Here is a 25,019-nt window from a genome sequence, read left to right as displayed (position 1 = left end):
TGTAATTATAGAGCTGAGAAACTGCAACAAACTGTGCCAACATACAAAGCCTAAGATGTTCAGTATCTGACTCTTTACCCAAAAAATAGATATCAATCTGAGATAACACTAACCACACAGGGTTTTTGTGTGATAAAGAGAGATACTGTAATTCAAGCCCCTGGTGCACAGTGGACATGGTCAATATTGGCTGCTAGGATTATATGTAAACTTATGTTAATGAAAAGATTCTAAGCATCTTCAGTTTTTGTTACAAAACGTAATATCCTTTAAGATCAAGTTTCCTGAAGTCCCTCAGAGTACCTCATAATGGCTGTGAGCAATCAGATTTGAGGTAGTGAAGCTACTTGAGTCTTAAGGGCTGCTGGCTGTTGTTATTTCAATGATGAGTACAGTTGGCTAATACCATTTTAGGGTACTGGGAACATAGATTGTGAGGGTAGTAGCTATCTCCATTTAATAAGTCCCAAGAATAGTTTTTCTAAATGCACACTTCATGTTCAAATGCATGTTTTCTCTGCTAATACAGCTCTTTATTGAATTTGTAAATGCTGTTCAATTTGGCATATTTGAAAATGTACACAAGAAATCCAGCACAGCCCATGGCATTCTGATATTTTTCTATTAAATATTTAGGTGTCTAATCTAACATTGTCTTTTTGTACATCCTGAAAAGTTTATTTAACATTTTCTGAAACTCTCCAGAAATTGCAGTTCAGATTTCTTTGGAAGGAATGATGCTAAAGCTGAAACTCCAGTACTTTGGCCACCTCATGCGAAGAGTTGACTCATTGGAAAAGACTCTGATACTGGGAGGGATTGAGGGCAGGAGGAGAAGGGAAAAACAGAGGATGAGGTGGCTGGATGGCATCACTGACTCGATGGATGTGAGTCTGAGTGAACTCTGGGAGTTGGTGATGGACAGGGAGGCTTGGCGGGCTGCGATTCATGGAGTCGCAAAGAGTCGGACACGACTGAGCGACTGAAATGAACTGAACTAAATCATTGAGTTAGTGATGCAATGTCTCAAGTTGCCCGTAATTAGTTACAACAAAGAGTTTTTAACCAGTTTAGTCAAAAATACATATTAAGCAAACAGAAGGCTAAATCTTGTGGAAGATAATTAATTTTGAGGAGTTTATTTTGATTGAACTTCTAGGATGTGATATTCAAGGTATTAGTTAACATAGCAGTTTAAAAGTTTCTGTCTCCTGAAACAATCTACAAAGACTAAGCCTGAGAGTAAGCTTGAAATGGAAGTTACATAGGTCAACAAGCACTCTAAGTATTTAAGCAGAGCACAGGTTAACATTTTTAAGATTCAATTTTATGAATCCAACTTGTGAACTACATTATAAATATTGTTTTGTTTTAAGTGCTTCAATTCACAAGTACTGTCTCTACCACTAGAATTTTCTGGCATGACTTTTGGTACTGCCTTTCTCACCTTCCTCCTTCCTTTATCCAGCAATGACTGTAAGTATCTATTCTGCCCCAAGTGGTGCCGTGGCTCTGGCAATGAATGAACAGACAGACGCAACGCTTGTCCTCAAGGGCTGACAGTCTAGATGAACATTCACAGGTTGAATGAGCAGTAATGACAAAAAATGGCAAGTCGTGTGACAAGAAACAGTTCAAGGAATGCTATGGAGCATGTGACCGAAGGCTTAAGATAGCGCTGGGTCCAGAGGAAAATGGACAAAGAGAAGTCTTCATTTAAGAAGGGATCTGTAAACTGTTTCCAGAACGTCATGCAGAAGGTATAAGACGGAGATCATCCAGTGCCTTTTAATTCCTGTTAGGAATCTGTAAGGGAAATGGAAGCTTTAAATAGTTTATCTGAACACAGGCGAATACTGTCTAGAGAGTGTATTGTTGAGGGACTAAGAGGAGGCAAAGAGACAGAAAGTGATGGCCAAAACCCAGATGCGTAACATTGGAGTCCTGGATCCAGCTGGTATTAAAGGAAGATCTATAGAAGAATTGGTATTGAATATCCTTCCCTGAAGGCTCAGGGGGTAAAGAATCCCCTTGCAATGCAGGAGGCACAAGAAGTACGGATTCAGTCCCCGGATTGGGAAGATCCCCCGGAGGAGGAAATGGCAATCTAGTCCAGTATTCTTGCCTGAAAAATCCTATGGACAGAGGACCCTAGTGGGTTACAGTCCAAATGGTCCAAGAGTCAGACACAACCGAGCACCTGAACACACATAGAAGAATAGTATTGAATGTTACTTTCTTGGGCTTCCCTGGTGGCTCTTTACCTAAAGAACTCGCCTGCAATGTGAGAGACCTGGGTTTGAGACCTAGGTTTGGGACCTGGGTTCGATCCCTGGGTTGGGCAGATCCCCTGGAGAAGGGAAAGGCTACCCACTCCAGTGTTCTGACCTGGAGAATTCCATGGACTAAAGTCCATGGAATAGTCTATGGGGTCGCAAAGAGTCGGACACGACTGAGTGACTTTCACTTCACTTCTTCTATTACCTTTTTATTTTTAAAAAAATTTTATTGGACTATAACTGCTTTACAATGTTGTGTTAGTTTCTGCTGTACAACAAAGTGAATCAGCTATCAGTATACATATATCCCCTATCTTTTAAGCCTTCCTCTCACCCTTCACCCCATCCCTCTAGAGTATCACAGCAACGACCTGAGATCCCTGTGCTATACAGCAGCTTCCCACTAGCTACCTATTTTATACATTTATCTTCTTGCTTAGTGTAAGCTAGCATGACCCTGTTCTGTTATGTATAGCTATAAAAATGAGCTTAAGAATATAAATGTATCCAGTACATCATAATGAAATGGAATTGTAATAATTTAGTCACTAGGAAATTATTAATAGTTAAAATAATGGTAGGCTGGTTCACACTGGCAGTAGACTTTTGCTACCAAATAATGCAGATGTTCTGAATGTTTTTAGATAGGATGACTAAAAAAAAAATAATCCTTTTTGTGCAGAATTGAGTAATGTCTGGTGATATTTGAGCACTCACTACCGAAGAGTTTAGTAAGCACTCAGCAAATGTTAGCTACTGTTGTGTATGTTAAAACTACTTTTATTGAGATTGTTGTGTTAACCCTTGTGCAGTTTTGTGAGATGGCTGCTGTTTCTCCCCCTTTACATACATAGACTCAAGGATAAGAGATTTTAAGTATGCTTTCCTGGCTAAGAGGTACCAGCACCAGGATAATAATCTTAATCTGTCAAGTTGCAACACAGAGCAAAGACGTACTAACCCCTGCAAATCACAAACATGATGGCAAGTACAAAATTTTCCCCTCATTTAACTTTCCATACCTTCAAGTTCCTGCCTTAACACTAAAAGGCTACAATTTCAAAATCAAGTAAAGTACTCATGTGAAGTGTTGAAATACAGTGAATTCCAAAAATAACTCCAGAATCCCCAATACATTTATTCAGTGTGGAGATGTTTTATATTTTGACTCAGGCTGCTAAAAAGTGGAGATGTTATTGATATTGATTATTTTACTACAAGCTTGAGTTTGACTTCACCCTTTACATTGAACTTCAGTGCTGCTGGAGCTCATATAATAATAGAATCTCAGTTTCTTTAAAATAAAATATTTATGTGAAATAATATCTTAGTGAGAGAGGATTGAATGAAGTAGCTTAGCTCACATGATTTCTTATAAATGTGTTAAATGGAGTGGTAAAAGAATTGGCCCATTCTTCTAGCTATAAACCCTTGCTAATGTATTATTCTACACCCTAGGTCTGGAAATTTATAGGTGTTATTGTGACTATTCATGGGCAAGTTTCCTTCCCTAGAGTCTTTCATCATGTCAGTCTATGAAAGTGATTATATCAGCTCAGCAAGAGAGGTTTTATATCTCAATGGCAGACTCACACTAACTAATCTTAAGAGATCTATGTCTACATTAGAGACATAAGTTTTTGTTTTTGTTTTTGTTTTTTAATTTAGAGTGACAAAAAAGTGTTGGGTGGATAGAGGTAGCTACATCTGCTCTCTCTTTAGGAAGATCTACATACCAAAGGAGGAACCTAATGATCAAACTGCCAACATCTGCTGGATCACAGGAAAAGGAAAAGGATTCCAGATAAACATCTACTTCTGCTTCACTGACGAAGCTAAAGCCTTTGGCTGTGTGGATCTCAACAAACTGTGGAACATTCTTAAAGAGACGGGAATACCATATCACCTTACCTGCCTCCTGAGAAACCTGTATGCAGGTCAAGAAGCAACAGTTAGAACTGGACATAGAACAACAGACTAGTTTAAAATTAGGAAAGCAATATATCAAGGATATATGTTGTCCCTGCTTATTTAACTTATATGCAGAGTACATCATGTGGAATGCCAGGCTGGATAAAGCACAAGCTGGAATCAAGATTTCCGGGAGAAATATCAATAACCTCAGATATGCAGATGAAACCACCCTTATGGCAGAAAGCAAAGAAGAACTAAAGAGACTTGATGAAGGTGAAAGAGGAGAGTGAAAAAACTGGCTTAAAACTCAGTATTCAGAAAACTAAGATCATGGCATCTGGTCCCATCACTTCATGGCAAACAGATGGGGAAACAATGGAAACCATGACAGATTTTTTATTTTCTTGTGCTCCAATATCACCACAGATGGTGACTGTAGACATGAAAGTAAAAGATGCTTGCTCCTTGGAAGAAAAGCTATGACAAACCTACGCAACGCATTAAAAAGCAGAGACATTACTTTGCTGAAAAGATCCATTCAGTTAAATCTGTGGTTTTTCCAGTAGTAATGTATGGATGTGATGTGAGAGTTGGACCATAAAGAAAACTGAGCACCAAAGAATTGATGCTTTTTAACTTTGGTTTTGGTTTGTTGTTGTTGTTGCTGTTGTTTTTAGAGTCCCTTGGACTGCAAGGAGATCCAACCAGTCAATCCAAAAGGAACTCAGTCCTGAATATTTATTGGAAGGACTGATACTGAATCTGTAGCTCCAGTACTTTGGCCATCTGAGGCAAAGAACTGACTCATTAGAAAAGACCCTGATGCTGGGGAAGATTAAAGGCAGGAGGAAAAGTGGACGACAAAGGATGAGATGGTTGGATGGTATCACTGACTCATTGGACTTGAGTTTGAGCAAGCTCTGGGAGATGGTGAAGGACAGGGAAGCCTGGCATGCTGCAGTCCATGGGGTCACAAAGAGACAGGACTGAGCAACTGAGCAACAGCAACAAAACAGACGAGAAAGGTGGGGCTTCCCAGGTGGCACTAGGGGTAGGGAACCTGCCTGCCAGTGTAGGGAGAAGGCATGGTACCCCACTCCAGTATTCTTGCCTGGAGAATCCTAGGGACAGAGGAGCCTGGTAGGCTATAATAGTCCATAGCGTCGCATAGAGTCAGGCATGACTGAAGTGACTTAGCTTGCACACATGGCAGTGCAGGAGACATAAGGGATGTGGGTTCCATTCCTGGCTTGGGACAATCACCTGGAGGAGAGCAAGGCAACCCACTCCAGTATTCTTGCCTGGAGAATGCCATGGACAGAGGAGTTTGGCAGGCTACTATCCATAGCATCACAAATAGTCGGTCAGGACTGAAGCAGCTTAGCACACAAGCAATGGAAAAGATAATGTACTTGAAATCCAAACAAAAAGTTTGATAAAAATAATTTAACAGAATCAGGCTAAGTCAACCTAACTGTCCTGTCAGTGATATCAGAGATACTCTAAGTTTTCCCAGTGAAGGGCATAAATGCCTTGGGAGTAATGAACCCCATCTGTTGTATCTACCATATCTTTCTCTGGTCCTTGCATGGAACAGCTGCTTAAGTGGAATCCAAGGTTAACACTCCCTCTTGGAATGCCTGAGTGAATTTTGCCCACTTTTTCCCTTTCTGTGATTTTCCTTTCATCTTTTGCATCCACGGAGGACGTTTTATATGTTCCATTCTTTCTATTAGATGTGCCAGCATACAATAGTTAGAACTGACTATACGTGTCAGGTAATCAATCTGTCTTTTTTTTTGCTGACTTTTGCATTTCTGTTCTCATCCATTTAACAGTTATGCTTCTCCTTGCTTCCTGATTTTGGGAGTGAGCAGTAAAGGATGTCGCTACAGCCACTAAGCCCGTTTTATATGAAGTCTATTTCTATGAACAACAATCCATATTCTGCTTTAGGATGGGATAATAATGTAGTTCAGCCAGCTCAGGCAGAGTCTGTTGGTTCTAACAGTTTCCGCTAATTATAGGAGAATGAGGATCCAGATATTAAAAGACTCTTGATGCTGATCAAGATGGAAACATTGGGGGAAATTGCCTTGCCACTGAACCCTGTGATCCACTGAAATTACTGACGTGTTCTACTCCCATCCATTCCAGCAGACAGTCAATAAGTTCTTGCTCTGTTAAGGGCAGGATTAAAGTTTAACTTAGAATGGTAATATTTTGTTTTGGGATCTATGTTTTAGTTTTTTAATAGCCTTATCTATTTCCATTCAGCTTTTACTAACATGTACACAGGTCCTGAAAAAGGACCTCCTGATTGCTTAAGAGAAAGTAAGGTGAGAAGTAGATAACCAGACAATGCATCGTGGAACAATAGTTGGATTTCAGAAAGTGATTTACAGCAGAAATCACCCAAGTCAGTGAAGAAATGATACAAAGAGTCATATCCTGAAATTTTTAGAGTATTGTAAATGCAGTTGATCTTCATATACTGATTTTTGTATACTGCAATTGAACTGAATTTTTGGTGAACTCTTTAGAGTTTTCTTTATATAGAATCACATTGCCTGCATACAGAAACTATTTAACATCTTCCTTTCCAATCTGTATGCTTTTCGGTTGTCTTTCTTGCTTGATTGCTCTGACTAGGACTTCCAGTGATACACTGAAGTGGACTTATGCGCGATCTAGCTTTTCAGTGTTGAGTGTGATGATTCCTGAATATTTGTCTTAGATGGTCTTTATTAAATGGAGGTAGGTCCTTTACATCCCTTTGCCTCTACCTAGTTTGTTGGGAGTTTTGATCATGAAAACATGCTAAATTTTCATCGAATGCTTTTTCGCCTGTATCTGTTGAGATTATTATATGCTTTTTGCCCTTCTTTTTGTTAAAGTGGTGCATAACTTTCATTTATTTGCATATGTCAAAGTGTTCTTACATCCCAGGGTTGAATTCTTCTTGATCCTGATGTATGATCTTTTTGATGTGCTCTTAAGTTCAGTTTGCTAGTGTTTTGTTGAGGATTTTCACATCTGTGTTTTTCAGTGATAAGTGTGTGCGTGCCAAGTTGCTTTAAGTCATGCCTGACTCTCTGCGACCCTCTGGAGGATAGCCAGCTAGGACCCTTTGTCCATGGAATTCTCTGGCAAGAATAGGGGAGGGGGTTGCCGTGTCCCCCTCCAGGGGATCTTCCCAACCTAGGGATCCACACTGTGTCTCTTACATCTCCTGCACTGGCAGATGGGTTCTGTTACCACTAGCGCCATCTGGGAAGCCATTGTCAGGGATATTGGGCTGTAATTTTCCTGTAGTGTCCTTATTTGTTTTTGATATGCTAGCTTTGTAAAATGCATTTGGAATTGTTTCCTCCTCTTCAATTGTTTGGAAAGGACTGACATTCATTCTTCTCTGACTGCTTGGTAGAATTCACCCCTGAAGCCATCTGGTGCTGGACTTTCCTTTGTTCAAAGGTTTTGATTTCTTGCTTCAGTCTTCTTACTAGTAATTATTTTGTTCAGATTTTCTCTTTCTTCATGATTCAGTCTTGGTAGATTGTATCTTTCTAGGAATTATTTATCTCTTCTAGGCTGTCAAATTTTTGGCACAAAATTATTCATAGTAGTCTCCTTTGATCCTCTGTGTATCTGTGGTATAAGTTGTATCCTCTTTGGTTTATAATTTTATTCATTTGTGTCTCTCTTTTTTTTCTTTGTTAGTGTAGCAGTGTGCCGGGGTCCAGCCCCGGTGGATCCAGGGAATTTGAAGGGTGGACAGCATTGGCGTGAGAAAAACTTATTTATTGATTGGTATAAGATTAGATTAAGAAACAATAGTGTAGTAGGAAAATTAAGTGGAGGAAGAGGGCTGAATAGCTTGGATTACGCAGAAGGCCAATAAAATTCCAGACAAGGAATTTGCACCATCTATGTTGGACCACCGGCGCTCGCTTGAATATCTAAGGGTGCCTCGCCTTAGGCTCTCTTTCGCGTGAGTCTTACCAGCCAGGGCAAGTAAGTAGACTTGGCGAGCCTCCGCGCCCCAGGTGGAAATTCAGCCTGAAATTAAAGTAAAGAGGAAAAAGAGAGACACGGGGGAAACCAGTCCAGCAACTGGCTCCGGCCCCTATTGTTCAGAAGGCCTTTTATACTTTTGATAAAACATGGAGATAAGTGGGTAACACAAAGTTATGCAGCGTTAGCAGTCCAGACTCTTATCAAAACCAGGCTTTTCTCTCTGCATGCCTAATTGTATACACAAGTCTTAGGTAATTTACATCATCTTCCAGCCAAAAGGGCCAATTAACATTTTACAGCCTCTTTTCTGATAGGGGTTTGTCAACCAGAAGACTTATTTGTGTTGATTTTCCCAAGGTCTAGTGCCACTCTCAGAAAGCACTAAATAAAGTTACATTCTTACACAGCAAAGATACAGCAACTTATAGCAAGTAGAGGGAGTACAGTGATTTACAGCGAAAGAGAAGCAATTAACTCAAAAGTCTAGTGTTGCTAACATCAAAACTACTATGTATCTTTTTCTACATCCTGCTTACATTGAGTAACATCCTTCCAGGTGCCTAAAAGATAAAGAATATGGAAGCCTGGCAGCAGTCATTGAGTCAACAGTGAAAACCCTCTACCAATATAATTTTTAACTCTTTAGAAAAGGCTCTGTATCTTTGAGATGCTTTCAAGCTTTATGCCTCTCGCGGTTGGGGGGTTGTGAGCAATTCACAAGCTGTAAGAGGTCTGAGGAACCTGTTAGGCAGGCTAGAGAGCTATCAGAGGGGGTTTAACTGAAACATCCCTTTCAAATACAGAAGACTATAGCCCTGAATTGACTTTTTTCCAGAGAATATCAGAAGAGTGGAAAAGCAGGCAGATTCTTATTTTTGGGGGGGTGGATGCTCAGGAAATTCCAGGGGGAAAACCTGAGGTCTGATTAGCCTTGCCATCAGAGCTCTTGCCGCATGACCTTGTCACGGGTGGAATTCCTCACGCTGGCTCCTGGCAGCAGTGGATTTGTCAATTGTGTTTATCATAAACAGAAACTCTTAATTTGTTGTTCTTTTCTGTTTTTCTGCTCTCTCTTTCCTTTATTTCTTTTCTCATCGTTATTATTTACCTTCTTCTATTAACGTTAGGCTTAGTTTGTTCTTTTTCTGGTAACTTGAGTATAAAGTTAGGTTGTTTACTTCAGATTTTTTTATCACTGTAAATTTTCCTCTTAGAACTGCCTTGCCACATTCCATAAGTTTTAGTGTGTTGTGTTTCATTGTTGTTTGTCTTAAATTGCTTTTTGATTTCCTTTTTGTTTCCTTTTTGACCCATTGGTTGTTAAAAAATATTAGTGAATTTTTCAGCTTTTTTCCTATTATTGATTTTTAATTTCATAACATTGTGCTCAGAAAAAAAAAAAAATTCCTTGGTATGGTTTCAGTCTTAAATTTGCTAAGACTTGCTTTGTGGCCCAATATCTGCCTTATCCTGACACTGCTGTGTACACATGAGAAATATATGTATTCTGATACTCTTGTATGGAATGTTCTCTGTATGTCTGTTAGGGCCATTTGGTCTGTAATGTTTTTCAAAACTGTTTTTTTTTTTTTTTTCTGAATTTTTTTTTTTTGCTCTGAGGGATTTAGTCATTGTTGAAAGTGGGTTATTGAAGCCCCCTATTATTATAGTGCTGCCTGTTTCTCCCTTGAGTTGTGTTAATGCTAGCTCTGTATATTTAAATATTCCAATGATGAGTATAGATATTTACAACTGTTATATCCTGTTGATGAATAGTCCTGTTTATCATTATACAATGACCTTTAGGTCTCCTGTCATGGATTTTGACTGAAAGTCCATTTTGTCTGATATGAGTATAGTTGCTGCAGCTGTCTTTTGATTACCATTTGCATCGACTATCTTTTCACATCCCTTCACTTTCAGCCTGGAGCCCTTCATGTTTTTCATTTTGTGTTTATCATGAAGGTTACATAAAACATCTTACAATTGCAAAACTCTATTTTAAGCTGATAACTACTTAACTTTAATTGTATACAAAATCACTCTACACATTTACTTTTCTCTTCCCCAATTTCATTGTTTTTATGTCATACTTTACATTTTCAATATTGGTTTATCCATTAACAAATTACTGTAGTTGTAGTTTTTAATGCATTTGTATTTTAACTTTGAAACCAGAGTTAACAGGATTTCTGTACCACCATTTCAGTATTATTCTGAGTTTGACTGTATATCTTTACCAGTAATTTTTATACTTTAAAATTTTAATATTAAGTATGCTTCTTTCATTTCAACTAGAAACCTCCAGTATTTCTTATAAGGCAGGTTTAGTGGTGACAAACTTCCTCAGCTTCTGTTTGGTTGGCAATGATGAAATATTTCTTATTAACAGCACTGTTCATTATTAATAAAATGCTAAATGTTTATTAAGCAACTATTATATGCCATACACCATTGTGTTTCACATGGTAAAGAATTCACCTGCAATGTGGGAGACCTGGGTTTGATCCCTGGGTTGGGAAGATCCCGTGGAGAAGGGAAAGGCCACCCACTTCAGTATTCTAGCCTAGCGAATTCCATGGACTGTATAATCCTTAGGGTTGCAAAGAGTTGGACATGGCTGAGTGACTTTCACTCACTCATGGTACTGGTGGATTTGCTCAATTATATTTCTTTCACATAGATGAATGAGCTCCTTTTAAAGACGAAATGACTTGAAATATATTTTATTTCCTTGGCAGTGTTTGGTGTGTGTGTGTGTGTACATGTGCTGGTTTTGGGGGTTGAATTTTGAGGCTTGGCCTTTGCTTTGAAGCAGAAATAGTCATTCAGAAGACTTATAATTAGTTTGGGATTCCTGAATCCAGTGTTATGTTTTGTATCATTGAGCACTGATGTGACTGTAAAAATAAAGATGAGTGATGCTATCATTTTTTCAAGTACAGGTTTTATTTATTTCTGCATAGCATGAAATGCTTATCATGGCATCAGGCTCATTTTTATTGATCCATAAATTTTATTTCCAAATAAAAATGTGATATTTCAAGAGTTTTACTTTCAGCAAGCTGTAATACAATGAGAAATTGTGGACCAAAATGAAATTTGAAAGACTTGATCAATGTTTTGTGCTTAAAATGAAAGAATCAATGGAACCATCTATACCAGTATTTGCTTTTCACTGTTTAATTAACTTCTTTAGAAAATATGTATTTTAATGTGTTTCATTACTCATCACATTAAATTACCAAATATGTCAATTCCTCTTCAGAGTAATGATTAACTTGAGACTCCTTCATTGTGTACTATACATTTGAATTTCCAAAACAGAAAATGACTTCAGCTTAGACATTATCTCTGGCTAGTGGAGATATTCTGAAAACTGTGGGTCACTGATTTGTCTCTGAGCCAAACTTCCTGGTCCAGATTCCCTCCATGGAAAAAAGTCTCTTCAAAGTCAACCAGGTAATTTTGCCCTTGACCACTGAAAAGCAGGATTGGATCTGCTCTGCCTGTTTTGAAGAGCCAGAGCAGAGTGAGTATCATTTCCCATCAGGTATTATCTGTGAAGTGAACCCTTAAATGAAAGGCTGGTATAATGTTACTGTTCTAATTGTCTGCCATTAGTTTAACTCTAATTCAGCTGCTCTGGGCTTGTACATAGAAAATACTTTTTCTGTCCTTTGGTTAAAATATTGCCTCTTCATACTTCTTAAAGAACCTTCCCTTGGCAAGATTATGAATATGTTTTAGTGCCGTATCATCATCGTTTACACCATACTTTTGTTTGAGTGCTGTGAAAGTGAAAGTGGTCGTTGTTCAGTCATGTCTAACTCTTTGCAATCCCATGGACTGTAGCCCTCCAGGCTCTTCTGTCCATGAAATTCTTCAGAAAGGAACACTGGAGTGATTAGCTGTTCCCTTCTTCAGGGGAGCTTCCTGACTTTCCCAACTAGCCTGTTAGTTCATATGTTGGAGATGGAGCTGATTCCTTCCCTTTGGTTGCCACATATGGACCACACAGAGTCTCATGTGCTGTGCTGTGCTTGGTCACTCAGTTGTGTCCCACTTTTTGTGACCAAATGGACTATGTAGCCCACTGCCCTCCTCTGTCCATGGGGGTGCTCCAGGCAAGAATGCAAGAGTGGATTGCCATGCCATCCTCCACGGGATCTTCGCAGCCCAGGTCTCAAACCCCTTGTCATAGAGGTTTGTTCAGGGATAACCTTGTGGTTCAAACTGGCATACCTAATATCCTTTCTGAAAAATATCTTTTATTTGCCCTGTGACAATGAGCTTGGAACCACCTGTGGACATCTTACTGCCCAGTGGAGCAAGCAAAACTGAGAATGAAGTCCAGACAGGAAGATAGAGCCTTGGTATTTTAACTGCTACATTCCATCCCACCTTAAGATCCACTTAGGGTTAGAGTTGTGTGATTCAGGAACCTCAGCTTTTTTCATAAGGCTGATTTGACTGCTATAACCAAAAGGGTCCTGGCCAATGCCTCTCTTCTGACTTGTGCCTTGAGTACTTTGTGCCTCTATATGACTTCATCTCCACTCAGCCTGCCTCTCAAGTAACTGGCACAGCAGATCCTCTACTCAAAAATCACAAGCATGCTACTGTCAGAGAGAAGACCAAACCTGACTGCGTATTGTATATATTCATTTAGCTCTAACTTTTGCGCTCTGTTGGAGAAGGAAATGGCAACCCACTCTAGCATTCTTGCCTGGAGAATCCCTTGGACGGAGGAACCGGTGGGCTACAGGCCATGGACGTGACTGAAGTGACTCAGCACGTGTGTTCTGTTGCCTGTGCTTCGTCATGGTGGCTTTGTGCCTTTGTTGAAGAATGTTGCCTGAAGCCTGTAATACACAGAAGAGCCCATTTTCAAGGCTCTGACCTTTAAAGGCATATTGTTTTTCCATTATAATAGAGACAGAAAGTTGTAGGACAGGACATAACCTTTGTCTTGTAGGAGGTTTGGAGGAATAATGTGACCAGACCTAAGAGGATAGCAGCAAACACAAGGGATTCTGCCACCAAAAATTTGCAACACCCAGCCATACCCCCTTCCTTTTTAATGTCAAGGAAGTTTGAATTCTACTTTTTTTTTCCCCTTGGAGTACATTCTATTTCTTTTTTTAAATTATTTTTAATTGGAGGATAATTGCTTTACAGTATTGTGTTGAGTTCTGCCATATATCAACATGAATCAGCCAGAGGTATATGTTATGTCCCTTCCTCTTGAAACCTCCCTCCCACCCATCCCACCCATCTAAGTTGTCACAAAGGGCCGTTTTTGAGTTTCCTGCACCATACAGCACATTTCTACTGGCTGTCTAATTTTTCGTATGGTAGTGCATGCGTGTCCAGGCTGCTCTCTCAATTCGCCCCACCTTCTCCTTCCCCCGCTGTTTCCGAAAGCCTGTTCTTTCTGTCTGCATCTCCACTGCTGCCCTGCAGATTGGCTCTTCAGCGCCCTCTTTCTATATCCTGTACACGATACTCGCTTCTCTCTTTCTGGCTTACTTCACTCTGTATAATAGGTTTTAGGTTCATCTATCTTATTAGAACTGAGTCAAATGCATTCCTTTTTATGGCTGAGTAATATTCGATTTTGTATGTGTATACAACTTTCTTGGTAGGATGCTTTTCTGGGACACTAGTCCATCGTCTTCTTGGTATGCTGGCTTTCTGAATGAAGCCAGTGTTCATTTCTCTAATACTTCATCTCTGCTTTTATTGGCCTGTCATTTAGCAAGCAGTACAAGCTTGGGCATGGTAACTGTACCTGTACCTGAGGCCTCAACGGCTTTGTCAGGCACTTGACTTGATAATTTCTCACAGTCTTTTAGATAAACATGTGGATGGCTTATTAGTTTTTAAAAATATTTACACCTTATAGAAAAACTCAGTATTCTGAGTACAATATAATAAAATAATTTAACATGTCAGAATTAAATGAAGTTTGAAAATTTGAGATTTAAAGAACAATGGAGTTAGATGCATATTCCTGACTTGGATTAAAAAACTGCATTCACTTACTTGAAAATATCTATTGTACACTTCCTAAAAGCTATGCAGTATGCACAGAACTAGGATACAGTAGGGAGAAAGCAAGGCTAGTTTCAGGCCTGAAGGAGAGTATTTATTTTTTAGCAGGAAAGATTGACATGATTTAAACAAAAATACAAATAAATACGTAATCACACCTTTGAGTGCAAGTCTGGGGATGTATATAACAGGGGATTTTTAGTTCTGAGCTTCAGATACCTGAATCCTAGAGAAGGTAATAACAGAATATGAATTTAAAGATTGAATAGTAGTTAAGTAGAAGAAAACATAAGAGTGGAGCTGTATTTTCAGGAGAGAGTAGCTTTTTTTTTTTTAAAGATTTTCCAATAGAAAGGTCGATGATTTCTTTGAAGCACTGGAAGAAGAGGGAGACTGACAGCAGATGAGACTGAAGATGTAGGCAAGGGACCAGATCAAGCCAGGCCTTTCCAGTCTTAGTGATGGCGGCTGTTTTCCCCTTTCAAGCCGTGGCAAGCCGTATAAGGATTTGAGTGCACAGAGAGGCACAATTAGGTTTATTTTGGAAAAGTTAGGCTACCACTGTACCTTAGTGATTCTTAGGTTTGGCTCATACTAAAATCATTTTGGTTTTGGCCAAATCATTTTGTGGGTGGTGTGGAGCTCACAACAAAATACTATTACCTGGTTCCTATCCCATTCCCATAGAATCAAAATCTATTTGATTTTGGGCTCCTCAGTTCAGTTCAGTTCAGTTGCTCAGTTGTGTCCGACTCTTTGCGACCCCATGAATCGCAGCATGCCAGGCCTCCCTGTCCATCACCAACTCCTGGAGTTCACTCAGACTCACGTCCATCGAGTCCGTGATGCCATCCAGCCATCTCATCCTCTGTCATCCCCTTCTCCTCCTGCCCCCAATCCCTCCCAGCATCAGAGTCTTTTCCAATGAGTCAACTCTTCGCATGAGGTGGCCAAAGTACTGGAGTTTCAGCTTCAGCATCATTCCTTCCAAAGAAATCCCCGGGTTGATCTCCTTCAGAATGGACTGGTTGGATCTCCTTGCAGTCCAAGAGACTCTCAAGAGTCTTCTCCAACACCACAGTTCAAAAGCATCAATTCTTCAGCGCTCAGCTTTCTTCACAGTCCAACTCTCACATCCATACATAACCACTGGAAAAACCATAGCCTTGACTAGATGGACCTTAGTCGGCAAAGTAATGTCCCTGCTTTTGAATATGCTATCTAGGTGGTCATAACTTTTCATCCAAGGAGTAAGCATCTTTTAATTTCATGGTTCCTAGCTCTAGTTATTTTAAAAGCTCCCTTCAGGTGATGTTTGGGATCTTTATTCCATTGTCAGCAATGTATCAAACAAAGCACATTTCCATTAAATAATTAAGAGGGCATGTTAAACAATTGCCACATATGAATTTGACAGAATGTGATCACTTGCTGGTCTGATAATTCAAGTTTTGGATACTCTTTCTTAACATTAGAAGAGGAAAGTAACTTTTTAGAATTTTCCAGCTCGTAGTAACGAATGGTGTCTCATAGTGAGTTATCCCTCTTCAAATAGACAAGTTGAAAGGAGCCAGGTAGTTAGTCTGTGAAGAGTCATTGCGTGTCTCAAAGCAGAGTCCTTTGGATTAAATCATTTTCTGCCTTTGTATAAAATCTGACCTTGTTTTTTTCAGTTGTTTTATGATTTTTGCTTTTTTTTTGCCATTGTTTTATTTTAAAATTAATAACTACCCTACCTCTTTTTTTTCCCCAAAAGAAGTTGGGCCCCTCGACATGATTAATAAGTTCATGAACCACTTGCTATGATTTCTTTCAAAACAAAGGCTCTAGAACCCCAGACAGAAATTGGATACTTTAGAATTTGTAGTCACCATTTCCTCAGTAGGATTTCTTCCTTGACTTAGGGTATTTTATTTTGTAGTTGCTGCTGTTAATTTAGAGCATTGCCCATTGCCAAACATGGGAATTGCAATTGTTAATGGTCTTCTATTTTTAGAATGGTAATCTTGAGCTCTTAAGGTTTGGAGAGAAGGTCCAGTTCTCTGCAAATAGCACTTTGTTCAGCCTCGTATAACTGACTGCAAATTTGGTCTCACTGTTTACTTGCCTGTGAGTTAATCTTGAGGAAAGACTTCAGTGTTATGTGTAGAGAATAAATGAAGAGTAGTCATGTGGTTGGCTAATGTTCCAGTACAGCATTAGGGCACTTGTCTATGCTTAAGGTGGTAGACTCCTATTATGTAAAGAATTTTTGGCAGAAAAGTTAATTAGCCAATCAGATAGTTGATTCTAGGAACCCAAACTAAATGTGAGAGTACAATTTTGCTTTTCAGTGAGAGAAGGAGTCTGGTTTTTGCTCAATTCAATAAAAGGAAAAGTAAACCAAAATGTATTTATATGCACTCTAATAGTTTGCGTGAATTATCTTATCAAATTCTAATAATTCTGTAAGGTAGAGTCTGTTGTTACTCCCATTTTACAGATGAGAAAACTGAGGCCCAGAAAAGTTAAGCAAACTAATCAGGATTCACAGCCTTTAAGAGACAGAGCTAAGGTTAGATCCAGGCCATCAGATTTTAAGCCTTCTCTTGTGAAGGTTAGATGATCCTGCCTTTCCCAAATGATGCTAGGATAGAGAAAACACATGGAAAATTCACCCAAATCCTACTTTCTGGCCTCAGTTATAACATTGAGAGTCTTTGCACCTCTGGACAGTCATTTCATCATGTGGACCTCCATCTCCCTTTGCAAAATGAAGGGTTGATACAATTTGTATCGGATCATCTCTGGGGTCCCCTCCTCCTCTGAAGTTCTCTGATTCTATAATTGTGACTTGACCTTAGAGGTACACATGCTCCTTCCCCACCCCATCCTCCACAGACACTGCTTCCCAAGGCAAAAGTCAAATCCTCCTGAAAGAACCCATTGCCGTTTAATGCTAAACCCCAGATCGCACCAAATCTATTATTCACAACAGCCCCTCAGGAACACACAGCGCTTTTAAAATCTGGCAAGCCAGTTCTTCAAAATAAGTTGCTAGTGGGATATGATTTTGAAGTACAATATTCATACCCCAAAAAAAGAAAAGAAAAAACAAGCTTAGAATAAATGAGGCTTTCTCTTTAAATCACCTTATTCTACAATGTTACTTTTGACAGATTAGCTTTGGCTTTTTAGATAAGGGGTTTTCAGTGTGGGAGAAAAGGGGTGTCCTCTTCATATCTTTAGAAATTTCCTTTAGTGTTTTATGGAAAGGTAGACCACAGGGTCCAGGAGAATGTACCTAAGACATTGATGGAGTGCCATCCAGAAATAATCACAGGTGCAGAGAATTAGGACACATCCTGATAAAAAGTACATTTTTTTTTCTCCTTTCTACTTTGTTATAGAAAATATTACACAGTCTGCATTACACAACACCTATTAAACCAGCATGCAAATGTTACATTTTCAGACCAGCATCTTATAGAGCAGAGAGCCACGAAAGTGCCTGAAAAGTAATTGCATTATTTATAGTGACATCAGTAAAAGATGCACACAGCAGGATGAGGGAACATCTCAGAAGTACCAACCCAGTCTGAAAATGCTAAAAATATTGTTCCCCCTCCAACAATTGAAATGTTGAGCAAAGACAGAGGCAATGGCAGGTAGGGAGATCAAATCAGAATTCCCATCTCTCAGTTGTAATAGGCTTATAATCAGGACTGGCAAGAGTCGGGGAGTTAGGGGAGCTGACATGGGTCATCAGCTGGGGATTGTGAGAGGGAGGAGAAACGTGAAAAGAGGCGGCATGGAGCGGCAGCAAGAGGAGACTCAGCTCCCGCTTCTAGCACCCCAGAGCAGAGGCCGTGTGGAGAATGGCTGAGAAATCAGCATTGGCTCTAGAAGCCCTTGCCTTTGTGGTTGTGTGAGCCCAGCAGACGCATGGGCACTGGGGCAGGGGAGTGCGTCTGTGCTTGACACATGTGTTTCCCATTGAGAGCTGGAGACAGCCCAGTAGCTGGGAGTGGGCCTGACAAAGCCGTATTGAAGTACAGAGTATGGTTTCAAAGCAGTCAGAAAAAGAACGGGAATGCTGTTCAGGAAATTCTTCAGGCATGGGCAGGGACTTGGCTGCAGTTCTGCAGCTGGAAAATCTGACTGGGGCAGCTTCTGAACGCAGGCTGGGCCTGCTCACCCCCGGCAGGCCGAGTGGCTGCCTCCTTCCAGCGGCTCCACACACGCCTGGATCGTGTGGGACTCAGCAGCAGCTCTGTGAAGCAGAGGAGAGGTAGGGGACTGTTCGGTCCTTGCGTTTCCACGCTTTCTCTTCACTTTCTTACCTGCTGATTGTTTCGAAGTACTCCGAGTGTTTGTGGGTGGTGGTAGGGGGCGTGTGTATGTGTGGGAACAAGTTAGAACTTCATCACTTAAACATCTGGTGTGGGGATGTAATCTTTTCTTCTCCCCCAGGCCCTTCCAAAATGTGGTTTTCAGCAGGGCAGAGACACTTTGAAAAGTTAGGATTGAACTGGCAACACCACTGTGAAAAAGAAAAGTCTGTGAACTCATGTGTTGTCGCCCTGTTCCAACCTTCTGTAACTTTTCTACGAGAAAGGACAGTTCATTGACAGGGAAGATAATTTTAGATGAAACTGTCTGTGTTCTTCACTTCATGAGAGTTTGGAGAGGGGCATTTATAGCAGAAAATGGCTTTCATTTTAGAGGGAATCGGGGTTTGAAGTTTCTATTTTGGATTACGCTTTCAGGGTGTAGGAACAGAAAATGTGCGTATGAGATCCTGGCATCTTTTATTATCATGTGGGATTTTGACTGTCATTAAGGAGCTCAGTGATATATTTGCTTAGAAATATGCTGGATCAACATGTATAATTCTGTTTCTATAATAATTTTCAGTTTTTCTGAGTTGCAGAAGTATCTGGCAGTTCTTTCAGAAAATACTTCTGTAACAATGTTGTGAAGCAATTATACTCCAATAAAAAAATACTTCGGTATTTTATGACATATAGATAACTATAGAGTCGTAGAAGGCAGTAATTTACTCAAAATCAATTAAAAGATAGACATGTAACCATGTGAATTTTATTTAATTTATTCTATTTTGCACCTTACTGAAGAGAGTGCTTTTAAAAATAACAAATTTTAGATAATTATTTTTCATAGATATCAATTATAATGCAACTGATTTTTACCCCTCCTCCACAAAAGCTATACCTTATCCTACATTTAGCATTTAGAAAATACAAAATATAATATAAATGCAGTTCAGGAAGGGGTTCAGTTCTGAAAGAGCTGGACCAAATCTCACTAGAGCTCTGTGATTTCTGGCAGAGCCATGATTGATAACAATGGTGTTTTCCAAAAGGGGCTTGGCCAGGAGTATAGTTGGAGAAACAGATGAATGAATGGATTTGTGGCTGCTTTTTGAGAAGCAGAAGAGTAGCTAGACCTCTTAGGGTGGACCTCAATAAGGTTCGTGTTTACTTTTATTCTAAAATATCTCAACAAGTATCTGATAGCATAGAGTTTAGTGGGTGAGTAAAGAGTGCGGGGCTGGGCTTGTTCATATCTGTCTGCATAAGACCTGGGATGCGTGTGCAGGCATTGTGTTTTGTCAGTGGCAAGTCAGCCCTCTCAGTTGGCAATTTCATTTTCTCTACAGTCTGCACATGGAGGAGGGAATTAGGAAATGACTGGCAGCAGGAATTCTTATTCTGAGAAATGGCACACAAATATTTTCTTAATGGATGTCATCTTTGGGTTAGCTTGGCTTGGGTTGGAGTGAAGAGGGTTTGGAATAATTCCAAAAAGGGGGAAGAAGATAGGATAGACAGTGACTACACTTGGGTTGCCTGTGGAGTGAGTAAGATGCCAAGACAGATTGGGAACCGGTGTGAACCACAGCCAAACACACTGCCTGTGAAAAAGGAGACTCTGGAGCTCTAATGTCATGCTCCTCTAAATTTAGTGCATGTTGAGCTGAACAGGCATAACAACTTCACGTTGCAAGGCTGTGCACAACATTGCCTGGAACTTGGAAGAAACTGTATCGTTTCCCTCTTTTAGAAATATGGGAGGTGGAAATCCAGCTGCCCTGACATTTAAAAAAAAAAAGACTGAAGGGTGAAGGAGGGTAGGGGTGAAGAAATGCAGGGCAGAGGTAGAAGCTCCAGGGCAGGAGGAGGGGCCGCAACGCCAGCTGGGTGGAAGGAGATCCGTGTGCAGGGGTGAAACGTACATGCTAGAACAGCAAAGCCCAGTGGGCACTGATTGGTTCAGCTTGAAATGTGCAGCTAAACCATGGCCTTGGTGAGCAGAATTGTTTTACCCTGTTCCCAGTAGAAGAGCCCATGGTCGGTCCACCATGCTCTGCCTTACGGAAGTAATCAGAAAACACATTTTGTAAGAATGGCATTGCCCAAGGGTTCAGATTTCCTAAGTGAGGAGGGAGCAGGCTCTTAAGGCCTTATTTTTAACCTATATTTGTTCCGTCCAGAGATATTTCTGCTGGGAGTGATGAGTGAAGGGGCCAGGTGGAGATGGAGGAGGGGTGGCAGCGGGCAGAGCTTGTTTCAAGGCCTGCCCATGGATGCTTCATCCTTAAGACAAACTTTTGAAAAGGAATATATTAATAGAAGGATAGAAGCTTTACTGAAATTCGTGAATTTAATTTTATCCCTTTTTTTATTTTAAAAACATCTCCAAGGGCATGTGCCACATTGTTGGTGAAAGTATTTAATATTCTATAAATTGAGAAGGTTCATGGAATTATGGAATTGACCATCTGGAAAGGATTAAGGCTTAACATCCTGTAGTCCAGAATCTGAGCTTCAGTGATATAAAGACCCCTTTGAACAGGGCAGGAGAAAGTTCATGCTCCCACTGTTTTAATCATACTGTTATTTAAACATGTACAAACCCCAAAATACTCACTTAGATATTACCTCTTTATTTTAATAATTTTTAACCATCCATAACACTAAAATAAATATATGAATTAAATACAGAGAAAAGTATCTAACAATATTCAGGTTATCAACATTGGTTTCTTAATATAGAGGGTGTTTTAGTGTGAGCATAAATCTTATCAGACTCTTTGCAACACCATGGACTATAGCCTCCCAGTCTCCTCTGTCCATGGACTTTTCCAGGCAAAAATATGGGAGTGGATTGCCATTTCCTATTCAGGGGAACTTCCTGACCCAGGGATCGAACCCACATCTCTTGTATCTCCTGCATTGGCAGGCAGATTCCTTTCCACTGGTGTCCCCTGGGAAGCCTAGAGGCTCCTTTACTAGAATTTAATAAGGTTTACACCATGAACGTGGAACTAAAGATTATTCTAATTCCAGACACTCATACTCTTATATCCTGGATATGTACTTGCTTCTTCCATGATTTTTTTCTCTTCAAATGTACCTTCATTTGCATGTCAAGATATCCTTTGATGTGCACTTTGAAGGAATATGTCATTTTGTGTTACATTACACTCTACTCCTTTCTCTAGTCACGACAATTGGAATCAAATCACTTGTTGCCAAATGCCTGTACACTGAAAACAAATGCACACACCAAAACCGCGAGTAGCAGCCACCGGTCATGACTTGGATCTGCATTTCCTAGGATAAAGTTGAAAAAATAAAATAAGCACATCAGAGAAATGAGACAGGAAAACACAAGTACAAATTTGACAGAAAAACTCTCTGAGTCTGGAGAAAATCTGAGAATCCCTGTGCCTTGGAGACTCTACCTTGAGAAGTAATGATTTTGACCAATTCTGGTTCCATGGAGGAAACTGCAAGAATTTAGGAGGGAATGGCTCTGGAAACACCCCGTCCATTTTTCTAAACAATATAGCCACTTTTATTTGTTTATATATATGGGGTTTTGCAAGAAATTTCATTGGAAGAAAGAGTTTTAGTGCTATATCAGTGAAGGCTCCATTTGGCTGGAAATAGAAACCCTGCTCATAGAGTCGGAACATGTAGGACCTTACTTTTTGTGCATGTGATGTATATTGCACCTAGATAGTCCAGGACTGTTGTGGCAGCTGAGCGGTGTCTCCAAAGATCAGAGCTTCCTTCTGTTCATTTTTTCATCTCCACATGTCATGTTCAAGTCAGAACAAAAATGGCAAAGCATGAAGAAGAGAAATACTTCTCATGAACCTTTGCCTCTTTAATCAGGAAGGGACCCCTCCCACATAGACTTCCTCGTGTCTCAGAATATACCCAGGATTGGGTCATGTGCCTACTGGCCCCATGCAGGTATAGTACTATGATGCGTGGAGGCCCTCTGAGTGTGGAATAGGAGCCCACAGGTCCAGATCAAGAGTTTTAGAACTCTTCCCACTGTCTTTTGCTTCTATTTTAAAGAAGTATACACTGAGACTAGAAAAGATATGTTACCTCCTGGGAGAGCACAGGTGTTTGGAGACAATGGCGATGCTTCTTGTCCCTTGACTCTGAGTCTAGTGTCAACTCCTTGTTAATGTGTGTGGCTTAGTAATGACAGGCGATACTTTGGAAGCTATGTCAGAGAAAGGAACAATAGAATCTTAGTAGTAGGAGGGCTCTCAGAAATCACCTGGTTTCATGGTCTTTCAAAACCTCTTGAATCAAAATTTCTGAGATTAGAGTTGAGGAATCCCTCTATTTAAAAAAAAATCCTCAAGTTATTCTGTTGAAGCCAACCAGACATTGGTCTTCAGAACTGAGTCTGTTTTACACTGTTGAGACTAAATCATTATTTACTACACAAGTGCTATTTATAGTACCGCTGACAGATGTCAGCCAGATGTGACACCAGTTCATTCAGTGATGGGGAGCCTCACTATACTGCAAAGCAGCTTGGGGCATTGTTTATCCTCTCCAGCCTCCACATGTTGGGCCACGTTTACATCTCTGTACTTTGTAACCCAAGTCCATTGCTATGCTCCTAAGGCACGTTAGAGGGTGGTAGGAGGCCTTGGTGCAGAACTGAGGTGAAGAGAAGGAATAGGAATAGTGGTGGCCACAAATCTTGGGATAGGTCCTGAGTTTACTAAGAGCGGAGTCTCAGTTTTTCCAACTGTAAAATGGGATCAGATGCCTGTAAAGTGTTTTCTCTCACATTCTACTTTTTTTTCTCATTCTCAAACTATTTCTTTATGAATGTCTTAAAATCTTTCTCTCTCCATTGTCTTTTCTGCACCCTTCTCTTTACCCTTTCTCTGAACACAGTCTAGGCAGCCTCCTCCTGACAAAAATAAAATTCCCTAAACTCAATTCCAGTCATCTAACAGGGGAATATTGTATGAACAGAACATCGTCATACATCTGTGAGCCCAAGGAGTGGAGGGTTATTGTAAGCAAGAGGCATCACAGTGAGAAAGAGGAGTGGAAGAGGGGATGATGATGTGGCGGAGGGAGAATGCTTACGCTGTGAAGTGAGCCTAGGTTTTGAGGTACACGAACCTGGACTGTGACCCTGGGTGTGTGACCTTGAGCAAGTTATATCCTGTCCGTGAGCCACAATTTCATCATCTTTAAAATGAACATGGTAGCATCCAGCTCATAGTATGTTGTGAGCTTGTTCTTAGAATGTCCTTAGCTTGGTGCCTTGCACATGGTAAGGACTTAAGTATATTAGCTGTATGTATTTCAGATTAGTTCCACGTGACGCAAACTGACAAAGAAGGAAATAGCCACATCAAATGATCCAATGAAGCACTGAGACAATCAGCAGAGGAGAGTTTTATGCTGAATAATCCAGGTTACTTTTTCTTTGTCACCTTAATTTCTCTGAAGATTCCGCTGTCCTTTTTCCTTTCACCTTTGCTACCACACAGAAAGGTAATCATCTATCTTATGGTTTCAAATTCCTTTTGTCAAATGTGAACTGTCTTCTATAAAGGAAGCCGTGTAAGCTGTGACCTGTTGAGCAAGTCTGCAGGACTGGGGGGAGGGACGTGTCACCACGGTTCGCTAAGGGTATAAATCCTGTGAGATTGGTTTGCTCAAAAATCTGCTGGTTGTTGTCTCAGTGGAACTCTGGGTATGTAGGTGGATATGGAAGTGGTAGCTTTATTCTTCTTTTTTAACCAATAATACAGTGGCATCTATTACAGCAAGCACAGTTTCCTGATAAAACTGTATCACTGGGGATTAGAAATTGCCTTCTTGTTCAGACCACAGAGCCTTGCCAGGATCAGACTTGACAGGATCAGACTCTGATGATTTCTCTGAATTTCAAATAATATATTTTGGAATTCCTAGAAACTCTGCCATTATTTCCCACGGTCAAAATATTTAAGCACTGAAACTGGTCTCATAAAGTTCAGAGTAAATAAACATCAGAATGAGCTCTTTTCTCCACTCCATCACTCCCCACTACCCTGTTGTCCCAACTCCAGTTGGGGTTGCAGTCCCGGGCCAGCATAGTCAGTGAGGGAACGTGCTTCAGACCTAGAGTCGCCTGTCCTTTGCTTCCTTTTCTTTCCTGTAGTTGCCTTCTTCACTGATCTGTACTCCTTCTAGCTCTTTCCTTCTGTGTTTTTATTGCTTTCCTCTTCCCATTGTCAGTTTCTTTCTTTTTTTTTTTCCTTCTGTTTTTTGATGATGTTTACCAATGTCATCTGCTTCCCTCAGTGTTGGCAATAGACCAGAGTCTGGACAGCAGAATTTTTACCACATGATGACAAACATTACCTCCTAGGCTGGCTGTGACCTTCAGAGGTTTGTGGTCTTCCTTTTGTCACTGGTGGAGCTAATC

General features: G+C 40.2%; 1 protein-coding gene across 4 annotated transcripts in view; it reads left to right on the top strand.

Moving 5' to 3' along the window:
• SGCD (sarcoglycan delta) overlaps positions 1-25,019 on the top strand; it is a 1,076,456-nt gene that overhangs the window by 616,638 nt on the left and 434,799 nt on the right. The window contains exon 1 of one of the 4 annotated variants that reach the window (XM_005683219.3): positions 18,289-18,537. The exons of the other annotated variants lie outside the window; for them this stretch is intronic. The gene's annotated coding sequence lies outside the window, so the exon portion shown is untranslated. Of the gene's footprint in view, positions 1-18,288; positions 18,538-25,019 lie in introns of those variants that run through there. 4 annotated transcript variants of the gene reach the window in all.

The sequence above is a fragment of the Capra hircus genome, chromosome 7 (genome assembly GCF_001704415.2).
Source record: "Capra hircus breed San Clemente chromosome 7, ASM170441v1, whole genome shotgun sequence".
Lineage (NCBI taxonomy): Eukaryota > Metazoa > Chordata > Mammalia > Artiodactyla > Bovidae > Capra > Capra hircus.
The sequence above is the reverse complement of the archived record's forward strand: the minus strand, read 5'-3'. Positions and strand labels throughout refer to the sequence as shown.